This window comes from Ascaphus truei, chromosome 7 (assembly GCF_040206685.1).
Source record: "Ascaphus truei isolate aAscTru1 chromosome 7, aAscTru1.hap1, whole genome shotgun sequence".
Taxonomy (NCBI): domain Eukaryota; kingdom Metazoa; phylum Chordata; class Amphibia; order Anura; family Ascaphidae; genus Ascaphus; species Ascaphus truei.
Window position 1 is genome coordinate 49,706,565 of NC_134489.1, and position 14,149 is coordinate 49,720,713.

At 39.1% G+C, this 14,149-nt stretch overlaps 1 protein-coding gene across 2 annotated transcripts in view; it reads left to right on the forward strand.

The window, feature by feature from the left end:
• TMEFF2 (transmembrane protein with EGF like and two follistatin like domains 2) overlaps positions 1-14,149 on the forward strand; it is a 525,146-nt gene that overhangs the window by 192,507 nt on the left and 318,490 nt on the right. The gene's annotated exons all lie outside the window — the stretch shown is intronic.

Sequence of the window (14,149 nt, forward strand, 5' to 3'; positions counted from 1 at the left end):
GAATTTCATAGATTCTGTTTCGTATCTGTGGCAGAAATGAATGAATTGTAATGTGTACAGTACTGTGCTACTGTGTCAATTTCAGGTGTTTAAAAACCAGAACACTAAAATGCCATTTTCTGCACTCGCGTCTTAAGGTGGTATGGTTGGAAGAAATCACGCGCCATGACATGGGTATTCCGAGGTATACAACGCGTGAAATGTTCGAATAACGGCCGCTGCATCTGTACTATATATAGACGGTAGCTCATTGAATTAAAGTGACAAATTCACAAAAAGCAAGTTGTAAAAACAGTGATTTTTCCCAAAAATGGTACATCTCAATGGATTGCTGTCAGGGATGATACTAGTGATATATATTTCAATAAATCAACTCAAATTGCTTTATTTATTACAAATCAGAGTCCAAAGGGATTTTCATAGCAGTGTACCACTTCAGTCAGAACAAATAACGATTGATCATTCTACAAAACTACTTCTCAGGGAAATTGCATGTATTTCTGATTATGGTCAAGGGCATTCTAAAAGCTTACTTGAGTTTATTACATATTTATTTTGTAGGACTTTACAACAAAGCAATTTTAAACATCTTAAAGCTGTAGACAGGCCTACAAAATATATATGTAACACATTTGCTTTCCGTTTAACTTTTCTATTTAATTTTATCACATAGGGACACATTTTTTGTTTACTGTTTATAATAAAAAGGTCAGAATCACTATTTAGAGAGGGAAAAAAAGGCTGCTTTAGAATAACGGTGCCATCATTGTCAATTACATATTTTTTTTAACAAAGCCACACTCTTAAGTTCCAAGGAAGACGTAAATATGAACATGATTAATAATCAGTGGATTTTTATGAAATTGGCATACAGTTCACTCATTCATTTTTCCATACACACATTACATATGACCTCCATGTAAGAGCTGCCATATTCTGGGTGCTGTGATAGAGATGAGGGGGACAGAGTTGTTGAGCATAGAGATGGGGCCGGGGGCTGTCCCCCTGTGTGTGCACCATATAGCGTGTTCATGGCAGAGGAAGGGACCCGGTTGTAGTTGCGTCCGACTTCTGGTTAGACGGGCTCAACTTCTGGAATCAGATGGCTTGGACCCCCCCTCCGATACCAGGCCCAGGACACTTGTCTATGCTCTGGTGCCCCCATCAGTGGCCCTGATGAGACTGACTGCAAAGAGTTACATATGATAGGTCTGCATTGCTGCTTATTAGAGATCTACTTGATTTTATTTGGAAGATCTTCTTTTTGCTTCTGAAGCTATTTTAAGGAATTGCTGTAAAATACTGTAAATCATAACCTCTGGACTGCTTCTAGTTTCATCCATCTTGGAATACATTGAGCCACTATAAAATTGATTCAAAGTGTTCCAAACAAAAACCTATGTGTAGTAAAGTCACTGATATCTATCTTATTCTTTCCCAGGTCTCTGGAGACTTTGGAAGCTTAAAAAGAGGTAGTTTCCCCAAAGACAGGGAAAGTATAGAAAACCCAATTACAGTACATACTCCCTCAGATCTCATTTGTTCAGTAGTGGTATCAGTCTTGAGACTCAGAAAAGCACTTGATATGCTGTTGTTAACAGTGTAATGAAAAAACCTGCGAGATAACCCCTAGTATAATGTATAGTATTAGTGATATGATTAAAATATTTTTTTATTTCTAACAAGGTAAAACACCTGGGGCATATAACAATGAAGGTATAGTCCACTGTAGTGTAGACCACTGAAAGTGGAACAATATTAGTGCTGTTATTGGCAGCAATCAATAAAATATTGCTCAAATTGCCCTGCAAAATAAATTGGGCACTCAACAAGGTATTGTTCAGACTGCCCTGTAATTCAAATTGGGCAATTAATCCTAGGTAATGCGCAGAGACATCAGACTGTGCCTGTTGATTGCAGGAAAACAAAGGGTATATAGTAACTGGGCACCTCTTAATAAAAGTGGGTATCTTTCAATTACAAACGTGCAATAAATTACATAACGTGCTATTACCCAACAATATAAGTGCAATAGAAATTAAAAATAAAGTGATTAAATAAATATTCAAGTAAATATGTTTCAGCATCCCTCTCTGTTTGGAACAAATTAATATCAAATTGATTAAGTGATTGGGATATAGGCAATGTGCTATAAATAGAAGCTAGGGATAGCAGCAGACATGATTCTTGAGAAAGCCTCGGCGAAACGCGTTGAATCCTGTATTTGGAGGACCTGAGATTACCTTACTGGCAGCCGAGTGACCATAGACGCCTCATCCGCCAGGACTGCTGACATCACAGGAAGTGACGTTCACTGGGGGAGACGGAGCCGGGCAGAGCACCAGAGATCTCCAGGTGTTCTTCAAGTCCTCTCAATCGAACGTTATACACATTGAAAATGTGAGTGAAACCTGTAAACCTTTTTGTCGATACAATATATACTGATTAAGACATACTGCATCATTGTGAGTCTCTCCTTTTCCCCTTTGAATGAATGCTGGATCCTTGATCCACAAGTCCGTACAAGCCTGACAACACAGAAGTGGATTGGGCACAGTGCTCATATCAGAGAGAGACGTGTCTCTGATCTGCCTTTATTACCATCTTAACTTTGTGAGTGGGAATAATACACTTTTTTGATTATACACTTTTTTTTCATACTGGCTACATCATTATTCGTATTTCTTATTTTTTCATATCCACAACAAAACCTGCAAGCGCTCCCCATATCTGGACAACTATGCCTGTTAATTGTCTGGTGGGCTCTATTGCCTAATTGAGGTAAGGGGGTGCTATTGGCTTAGTACCACAGGTACAACGGATACAAGTAAGCTTGCATTCCCCATATTAGGCGATTAGTGTACCAGAGATAGGCTAAATATAGCAATGCAATTTTGAATATTACAGTAGGTCTCTTAAGGATCCCAGCATCTAGATAAAAAGAGGGTGCTGTTTGGAGCCATTTATAAATACCAGAGCGTCTGTATAGATTCAAGTGAGCAAGGGCTGAATGTAAAAGCCCTTTTAGATCCAGTCTGAGTACTGTCAGGCTGATGCCATTGCAGAGTTAGATATCAAAGCCCTGTGACTGTGTGATAAACAGTGGATGGACAGGATAGGGAGTGTAGGTATTCCCTGATAGTATTGGAGGTTGGGAACTCTGCAACAGCACAGCCCTAGTAGTATACGTGCCTCAGACTCTGCCTAGGTGCCTAGATGAATATTCGTGATCGGACAGGTAGGGAGGGAAGTATCTCTCAGCTCTCCCTGCACCAGTAGCTGGCCATGGAATCAAAGAGAAGCACCGGGTAGGGGATTTCCCTTGCTAACCGCTGAGTGCTGCACTCGTAGCTGGCCGTCGGAGCACGTAGAAGCGCCGGGCTCGAGGTTCTCTTAATAACAGCAGAGTGCTTGGTTGGCGGATCGCCAGACTGTGTCCGCATCGACAGGACAGTGTGTCAGTGCGTAGTGACTTGAGAAGACTGCCCTCATCCCAACGTACGTTTCGCTAGTTCGGAGATTTGTCAAGGGGATGACTTTGGAAGCTGCCATTCAATACAAAGTTTCAGTTGTCATATCATACACCATAAAAAAAACTCATAAAGAAAAAAAACTCGCCCAAAATCAAGTTTGAGCTTAACACATCACATGAATTATACCTTCATTTTTCTTTACAAAATACATCTATAAATCTCAAGATCAATTGACAATTTTTAATCTATGGGCTGGAATGAAAGTAAATTCTGATTCCATCTGCCATATTATTCTATCCCAGAAAGGTTTTTTAGTGGGACATTTTTTCACTTAGTAAAGTAATTTAAGAAACAGCCATGCAAGAGTATAGGGAGATGCCGTTTTAAAAGATTAATAAAACATTTTCTAAAGAATAGCAGCAATTACACTTTTAAAATAATCATTTGGACATGAATAAATGTTGTAAGATTTGATTCTGTAATGAAACAAAGGTGGCCATTTTTACAAGTACACAACAGTATCAATAAATTATAGCAGAAATGTTAATATTAAAATTGATAGAAAAAATATGATTATGTATATAAAATAGTTTTCAAATCAAAATGTATATAACTTAACATTTAATTTATCTATCAACTGCATTTTGTTTGTGTTTGATTATAGCGCTCTTTAAATTTTACAACTCTTATTTAAAATGTGGTTTAACCTTACAGTTTTATGGGAATGCTGTGGCTGGAAGCCATGAGAAGCATACATCTTATAAAACCGGTCATGGCATTTTCTCACTATTTATACTTTCACATAAAATATTCTGATATGAGTTGGTGATTGCTTCAGGGTCTCAGCTGAGTTTTCGTTTTCTGTCCTTACATTGACAGAGGAATCGGTAAAAGAAACAAATTGTCACCATGAATTTTAATAAAAAACTGCAGCCAGGCAGATCTCAAAGACAGCAGCTGGAGATTTCAGTGTCCATGCTATTTAATGGACCCTTTATAATTTGACGCCTTGTTAGACAGTACCTGACCATCTGTGTGCCTTAAAAAAAAGTTTACAGTAATTATGATTAGCATTTCATCCTTTTCGTAGCCCGTATTGAATTCTCCACTGACAGATGTAGCAGGCTTTATTGTTCCCTTCTGGTGGGATATGTTTTGATATTCTGCTCCAAGACTGCAATTGCATCCTATGGAAATTCTTTGATATTCTGCGTTATAATGGGATATGTTGCATTGCATAGCTGAACAATGAAGCCTGGTATTATCTGTATGTTATAAACCTTTCATTCTTATTTGAAATGCACAAAAATGACAACCGTATTTATTAAAGATGTGCAAACCTTTTGCTCAAATTCAATGAGAATTTGCAGGGTTTTACTGTAGTTTTTTGCAAAATGATTTGCGAAATGGCAAACCTTCATAATAAAGAATGACCAAGCAAGCATTAAGGCCCAGATCCACAACGCTCTGCCACTGACTTAATGATGCATTAACATACTGTAAATTAACGACTAACATGTATCTTCAAAGCTCACTAACGCAGTGTTAGGTGCTTTTTATGGCTGCAAACGGCATTGTGTAAAGTATTACAGTTGTTAAGACTAATGATATGCAAAAGAGGTGTTCCCTCCAACAATACCTATCCAGAGAGGTCCGTGTTCCCTCTAATAATGCCTATCCAGAGAGGTCCGTTATAGTTAATGCAAGAAGAGACACATTTATTTTTGAATGATTTGTTGAGCAGATTTCTGCTTCAACCCTCTCTTTAAAGCAGCAGTCCAAGCTGTCGGTTTTATTTTTTCCCCCTTTAATATGTGCATCAATACAATCCACACATTGATAAGTAATTAGCTGTTGCTAATCAATTTGTTCTCCTTTGATCGATCGGTGAAGATTCGGTTCAGGGATTCACAAAATGACTGGCAGTGCAGCAAAAGAGGACCAAAGATGCAAAGTTCTGTGGGGAAGATCATGTGACCAGGCTGTCACTAGATACTATTGGTGCACTTCTAGAGAGAGGGCAGGGCTCAAAAAGGGGTGTGCCAGAACCTGCTTCAGAAGATGAAGGGGGTATGACTTTGTAAATGGTTGCTATAGAAACAAAAAATGCTTGTTACATTATAATACATTAAAAATGTAATTCAGAGTGGTTTAAAAAATGCTACACATTTTCTCATTGTACAGAACTGATTTATTTTTTTTAAAAAACCACATGTATGATATTGCTTGGTCTGCAGCTTTAATAGCAGTTTCATTGCATAACCCCTCCAGTGCCAAAGCATATGCAATGCTTTATTAGGTACGATGTGCTTAATAGCTTTCTAGATTTAAGACAAAATAGGAGAGAAGGAGTGACTCAGTGAGTAAAGACACTGACTCTGGCACTGAGCTTGAAGCAGGGGAACCTAGTCCAATTCCTGGTGTCGGCTCCTTGTGACCTTGGGCAAGTCACTTTATCTCCCTGTGCCTCAGGCACCAAAAAATATTGATTGTAAGCAGAGTCTACGGGGCAGGGACTGTGTGTGCAATATGTCTCTGTAAAGCACTTCGTAAAACTAGCAGCCCTATACAAGAGCAAACAATATTTATTATTATTATTTATTATTATTTATTATAATTGGGATAAGGCAGAATTACAAATATATCTATAATATATCTACAATATCTATATTATACATACATAATTAGTACGTATATTAAAAGGCACAATTTCTAATAGCGAGAATCCAGATTTAAAGCAATACAGTTAATATACTTCTGATACAAAGATTTGATAACAATTCACTAGCAAGTGAGATAGCAATTCATTATTCTACGGTGTTGAACATGTACTTATCACTGTCTACAATTAAGTAACAAGGTGTGGTAGGTTGGCCTTGCGGCAGGGTCAGTAAGAGACCAAACAATGGGTTAGGCTGTAAGCTTCAGTGGTTTATTCTCCACAAACACTAACATTGGGCACCCTGTCCCTTTAAGGCAAACCAAAAACCATAAAATAAAACCCTACTCCCCTTGGGAGACTTACTAGACCGCACAGGCCCTAGGTACCTGGCTGGCAGCTATGCCAGTTACCAGCCCCAAAACATATCACACAATATCAGTGAACAATATAAAAGCCCTTATCTCAGTGTGCTGGTCCAGCGTCTCTGGTTTCTTCAGGCAAACATCACATCAGGTGTTGTAGTCCTGCTGCTCTCAGGACATCGTCCACTCCTGCCCTGTATCTGTTTCCCGACTGTGATTCCCAAATGGTCCCAATACCCTACTCACTGCAGGCCCGGGGACCAGACCAATCGGTATCCTCCTGGTTGGGGAAAATTCTCTCTCCTTGTGACAGCTTCCTGCCTGCCTTTTAAACATGTGTTAATTCAGGTGGTCTGATTAATTAGCTGCACTTGCAGCCAGCTTCTCCAGGAGGCGTTTAACTGGATATATGCTGGAAAGCACACATACTGCACTACTCTCCAGTATACAGACAGTCACTCGATCACACAAGGATATACAGATTTAATACAATATTGATTGCTAAGCCCTCATTAGATATGACATAAAGCTACTTCTCTGTGGCAGAGTAGATTGTAATCCCATTTTTTTCCATGGAGCTAAATTCTCCTCCAGCACTGGGAAGTAGTTTATGCAGGCCCATAGAAGCAATGTTGAAGATTCATCAGTGCATTTGACTTGAATGGGAGTCAACGTCGGATAGGGTGCACTAATAGTAAATGCAAAGTATATTTTAATGACTCCTTTATTCCAGGTAAGAGAGGATTGAGGTATTATATATAGTACATGGGACTCTAGTTTTATCTATTTCTCCTCCCCCACCCACAATGTTGTGGTAAATTCACCAAACATAAAGTATGACATGAACTATGCTAATAAGTTAAAACTATGACTGCTGTGTTTTAATTAAATTAGCTTAGTGGATACTACCAATTTGATGTTATTTGCCTTGATTTAACAGAGCTTAGGCCATCTAGCTCTATGACAGGTATAGCCTGCAGTTAATATTTACCTTCATATGGATACATCCCAGTTATTTAATGAAATGCAGTGTATTGTATACAGTATGAGCTAGTTAACTCCAATCCATTATGTCTACAGTAGCTAAAATGTAAAGTAGGCTGGTGACCATTTAAAAAAATATATATATTTAACAATAATTAAAAAATACATTATTTCAAAGAGAAGTGGCTCTTTCTGCAGTGCCCACCCGTTCGTTTTCAGAAACGGTACTTTCAGTAGCTCCAATGTATGTAGATTATCAATAACAACTCCAAAATTTTTAACATCTGGACTATTTGAATGTTAGATGTAAGATATATTTCCTACTAGGTTTTGGGTTGTCAGTTCATTATAACTGTCACAGGAGACCAGGACAATTCACCGGGATCAAGCACCAGACAGAACGAAGGAGTAAAAAGAAGCAAGTTTATTTCGACCGGAGTAAACAGGCACAGCAGAAATACACGAAAAAGGGCTTACACTCACTAAAACTTGGGTTACAGGGGGAATCCTAGCTATACTATCTAGGTGCTGGGCACCGCTTCAGTAGACTTACTTTGGAGTACTTCCATGTCCGCAGGGGTTACATTCTCTGAAGACCTTAGGGATGCTATTTAGAGACTAACACTTTCCGAGCCTCATTCTGAGGTGCCTCTGGCAAAGCCTCATAGTACACTCCTTATTTAACTTACACGCCAAGTCCAGGAAAGACTGTTGAGCTCAGATCGGTTACCCTTTACATACTTTCCCCATATCCTTAGAAAAGCATGGAGGATGGGGTTCCGACCAATCACAGTGAGGATGCTATGCGCTGGCCAATCACAGAACGAGGGCTCGCCTGTGATGGACCAATCCGGGCTGGGAGCAGTAACTGTGCATCTAGAACCGCCAACAGGGGTGGGCTTAAGGAGAATGGGGATTTCAAACCCGAAATGGAAATAGTACATAGGTGGCTCATACACAGCAACAGTTCCTATAGCCAGCCGGATATCTCCTCCAGAGATTGGCGCTTCAGTGTCTGGGATGAACAAAGGATCCCAGACCTGAACTTTGCCCATCCCCATTCTCTCACAATGTTCCCAAGCACTGCATCCTCCTCCCCCCTTGTTTAACACAAACCCAGATTCCTTTGTGTGCAGGCAGGGTAAGTGAATTACCAGAAAAAATGTGTGTGGTGCTCTTAAGACAATACTTAAGCCAATTAAATTGATAACAGGAAGACAACCCTTAAATGAGTATATATATATATAGTGTCTCTAGGAATGTAGCCCGGTAATGACAATCCCACAGACCAGGTAGTAAGGAAATGTCAGTGACACCTGCAGGTGACCGGTAGATGAAACATCCTAATGACAAACTGTATTGTAATAAGGGCAAAATGGAACGAACTCACTTGGGAATCTTCATCCACCATAAGCAGTAAGTCCAGTTGGGTTCCAGTGTCCAGGGTTGAATGTGCCTCCGTATGCGGTAGTCAGAATGTGGAACAGGGAAAAAACGAAGCACCAAGTCCAGCTGTAGAGTAGCAATAACACCAACAGGGATACGTACCAAAAATAAGCTATTTATTAGGATCCAGGCAAAGTAACAAACACACCTACGCGTTTCGGACCTCTACAGTCCTTTATCAAGGTGAATACAACCATCTGTTATGGAGCGACATTTATACTCACTTAACGAGCATGTAGCCCAATCGCGGAGCATATCCGCATACGTCACGCGGGTCGCGTAAATGACCTCTGACCCGTGACGTATGGTCGCGTGGTTACGCTGCATAGTGCGTGCCCTGGTAGTCGCGTCATGCGCAAAGGAGGTGGGAGAATCACTATACGCGCATAACCATATGCATCCGATGCTAGTGCCTCCCACTCCTTGAAAGAATAGCGCATGACGTCACTCCGTCACAGACATATGACCAAAAAGGTCAAAATGCTAAGCGTAGCTAGGCAACAGAGCCCAGTGCGTCCTGGAGCATGTAATACAAAACAAACACATCTTTATTAACATAAACAAAAAAAATTATTATATAAAAACACTCCTAATGAGGAAAAACATAATAATGATAAAACCAATAAAGAAGTAAATTAAAAACAATTAGAAGTAACCTATGATAACAGTATTTCAAGATCCTCATATTTAGGTTGTATGATATTGTAAGGGTATAGTGGAGACATCTTATAATAACAAATTGATATACATAAAGTGTGAGCTCCACAGCCCAGAGAGATGATGAAAAACAGAGACCTTCTTGACAATGTCTAAATAATGAATCTAACAATCTAATACATCTTAGGCGTATAGTATATTTAATCATGCACAGAAAATGGTGTCTACGCAAAGCTAGGTGTCAAACAGAAGAGTACCAATATCCCAATCTGAGTTTAATCCATAAGGGATACGTGTTTGTAACGTGAATATCCAATATAGTTCTCTTCTGTTTAAGATACCTAGTCTATTGCCACCTCTGATCGGATTCGATATATGTTCAATACCCTGAACATACAAATTATCTGAGTCTCCCATGTTACAATGACTAAAATGTTGAGATACTGGATGACTCAAATCTTTTTTGATAATCAATCTCAAGTGCTCGAGTATGCGGACTTTCAAATGTCTTACAGTCCTACCAATGTACTGTTTACCGCAGCCGCAACTTAACAAGTATACCACAAAGGTGGTATCACAATTGATAAATGAATTCACATAATATTTTTTACCAGTTTTAAAAGAAACGAAATCTTTTTTGATATCCATATGTTTGCAAATTTTGCATTTTGAACATGCATAGTTACCCTTGGGTAGTTTCTTAATCACTGATTTATCTGAAGAGAACAAGCTGCCAGATACAAAGTTCGCAATAGTTTTAGCTTTGCTGAATACTATCTTAGGACCCTCATCATATATATTTTTTAATAAAGGATCTGCTGCTAACACTCCCCAGTGTTTGTGAATGGATTCTCTAATGTTTTTAGATTGATTGTTATGTTGAGTAACAAAATATGGAAATTTGAAAGATTTTTTGTCTTTATTACTTTGCACTCTTTTGAGCAAAACAGATCTATCCAAATTTCTCACCTCCCTGAGTGTTTTTTTGAGATCGTCTTTTGGATAACCTCTCACTTCAAAACGCTCCATCAGCTCCTCGGATTGTTTAGCAAAGTCCTCATCATTTGTACAAATTCTTCTTAATCTAATGAGTTGGCTTTTTGGTATTCCTTTTAACAAGGATTTGGGGTGGCAGCTGTCAGCTCGCAAAAATGTGTTACGTGAGTTTTCTTTGCGATATACCGTAGTGATAATTTGTTTGTGCATATTAACCGAAAGAAATAAATCTAAAAAGTGAATATGGTGAGCATTGTGAGTAGATGTGAATTTTAAATTAAATTCATTATTATTTAAATATTTTGTGAACAAAGAAAGAGAATGTGCATCCCCGTGCCAAATAAAAATAAGGTCGTCAATGTAACGCCGGTAAAAAGTGATAAAGTGTCTATAGGGATTTCTTTCTCCAAACACGTGGACCGACTCCCACCATCCTAGGAATAAATTCGCATAGGACGGAGCAAAGCTGGTGCCCATAGCGGTACCACGTGTTTGGAGATAAAAATCCCCATCGAACATAAAGTAATTATGTGTTAACAAAAATTGAATTGCATTAAGAATAAACGTGCTCTGTGCAGGTGAAAGTTCTGATTTTTGTAAATAAAATCTGACAGCTGCGAGCCCATGCTCATGTATTATCACTGTGTACAATGATGTAATGTCAAGACTGAGCCAAACAAAATTTGTTTCCCATGTGATGGAGTCGAGTTGTCTCATGAGATCACCACTGTCCTTGATATATGATGGTAGTGTTTGCACTATGGTCTGTAGGAAGTGATCAACATATTTGGATACACCATCTCCCAAAGATCCAATACTAGCGACTATTGGCCTCCCAGGTGGGGAGACCAATGTCTTATGGATCTTTGGGAGATGGTGGAAAATGGGAATAATAGGATAAGGGCAAAATAAGTATTCAAGCTCTTTGTCATCAAGTGCGCCTAGAATGGCCCCCTCATCTAAGAGGTTTCTCAGTTCTTTAATGAATATTGATGTGGGGTCTCCTCTGAGTGAGATGTACGATGAACTATCATTAAGTTGTCGAAGCGCTTCAGTTTTGTAATCTGATTTGTTCAGCACAACGATAGCACCCCCTTTGTCGGCCCCCTTGATGACAAGAGAGTTATTGGCTTTTAATGCATTCATGGCCAATCTTTCGCCATGGGTAAGGTTATCTGCTCTATATTGCAATGGTTTAATTGAAAATGTATAACCCTTAGCTAATAGAGATAAATCTCGTTCAATGAGTTGCTCAAACGCCGTTAGGCAGGGTCCTTTCATATGTGACGGATAGAACATTGATTTTTTCCTTAAACCTGAGGATCGTCTACCTAGAAAAGAGGAAGGTATATCATTTGTATCTCTATTTTCATCAACAAGATCTTTCATGTCTTGTACACAACACATCTCTTGAAAATTAAGGGACCCCTCTCCCTTCTGGCTATCGCAACTCAATGTATCATCAAAGACAGTGTGCTCAATTGCATCATATGTATCAGTCTCTTTTTGATGGTAAAACCTTTTCAATGTAAGTTTGCGTATATACTTGTAGAGGTCAATAACAGTCTCAAACAATTTAAAGTCACTACATGGGGCGAACTTCAAACCCTTATCCAGGACAGATAGTTCATCCACACTAAGTATGTGGTCTGAAAGGTTGATAATTCCTGTGTTTTCAATTAGCAGTTCTTTTTCCTCTTTTGGGGATTTTTTGGAGTTCCTTTTCTTTCCCCTCCTTGTGTGTCTGTAGTGACCCTGTTTTTTGACCCAAAGATGGTCCTGGATTCATATTCAGCCTCCCTCAGATGACTTGATGATTCTCCCCCTCTTCGTTTGGGTTCGTCAACCAAGAGTTTGAGACCAAATGGAAGGAAGCATTAAACATCTGCTCATTTACCCTGATTGACCTCATTATTAAAGCCAAGCTCAAGGAGAAATCCTCGTTAGAGGAAGAGATTGTTTCTCTCCAAAAAAAATTACATCAGTATAAGGACATGGATGGATTTGACAATTTAGATCTTGTTCTATCCAATAATACCAAGAGCATGGAAAAAGAGCTTATGGCTAAGAAGCAATTAAAATTCGAGAGGGATAAGCAAGATTATGCCCGTAACCAGATTTATGTTTGGCAGAAAATCCCTAATTTTAAAAGGAACTTTAACTCCTCAACACCCCACAAATCAAATAAATCAAAGGATCCACAACAAAAAAAGTCTATACTAAAAAAGAACATCTCCTTCTCACACTCAGCCAGTGGAGAATCAGAGGGTTCAGATTATGAAACCTTACCTAGAACCCTAATATCTAATGAGAGAGATAATGGTGGCCAAAACTATGGGGCTGATAGATACAGCGAACGAAGAGGGGGAGAATCATCAAGTCATCTGAGGGAGGCTGAATATGAATCCAGGACCATCTTTGGGTCAAAAAACAGGGTCACTACAGACACACAAGGAGGGGAAAGAAAAGGAACTCCAAAAAATCCCCAAAAGAGGAAAAAGAACTGCTAATTGAAAACACAGGAATTATCAACCTTTCAGACCACATACTTAGTGTGGATGAACTATCTGTCCTGGATAAGGGTTTGAAGTTCGCCCCATGTAGTGACTTTAAATTGTTTGAGACTGTTATTGACCTCTACAAGTATATACGCAAACTTACATTGAAAAGGTTTTACCATCAAAAAGAGACTGATACATATGATGCAATTGAGCACACTGTCTTTGATGATACATTGAGTTGCGATAGCCAGAAGGGAGAGGGGTCCCTTAATTTTCAAGAGATGTGTTGTGTACAAGACATGAAAGATCTTGTTGATGAAAATAGAGATACAAATGATATACCTTCCTCTTTTCTAGGTAGACGATCCTCAGGTTTAAGGAAAAAATCAATGTTCTATCCGTCACATATGAAAGGACCCTGCCTAACGGCGTTTGAGCAACTCATTGAACGAGATTTATCTCTATTAGCTAAGGGTTATACATTTTCAATTAAACCATTGCAATATAGAGCAGATAACCTTACCCATGGCGAAAGATTGGCCATGAATGCATTAAAAGCCAATAACTCTCTTGTCATCAAGGGGGCCGACAAAGGGGGTGCTATCGTTGTGCTGAACAAATCAGATTACAAAACTGAAGCGCTTCGACAACTTAATGATAGTTCATCGTACATCTCACTCAGAGGAGACCCCACATCAATATTCATTAAAGAACTGAGAAACCTCTTAGATGAGGGGGCCATTCTAGGCGCACTTGATGACAAAGAGCTTGAATACTTATTTTGCCCTTATCCTATTATTCCCATTTTCCACCATCTCCCAAAGATCCATAAGACATTGGTCTCCCCACCTGGGAGGCCAATAGTCGCTAGTATTGGATCTTTGGGAGATGGTGTATCCAAATATGTTGATCACTTCCTACAGACCATAGTGCAAACACTACCATCATATATCAAGGACAGTGGTGATCTCATGAGACAACTCGACTCCATCACATGGGAAACAAATTTTGTTTGGCTCAGTCTTGACATTACATCATTGTACACAGTGATAATACATGAGCATGGGC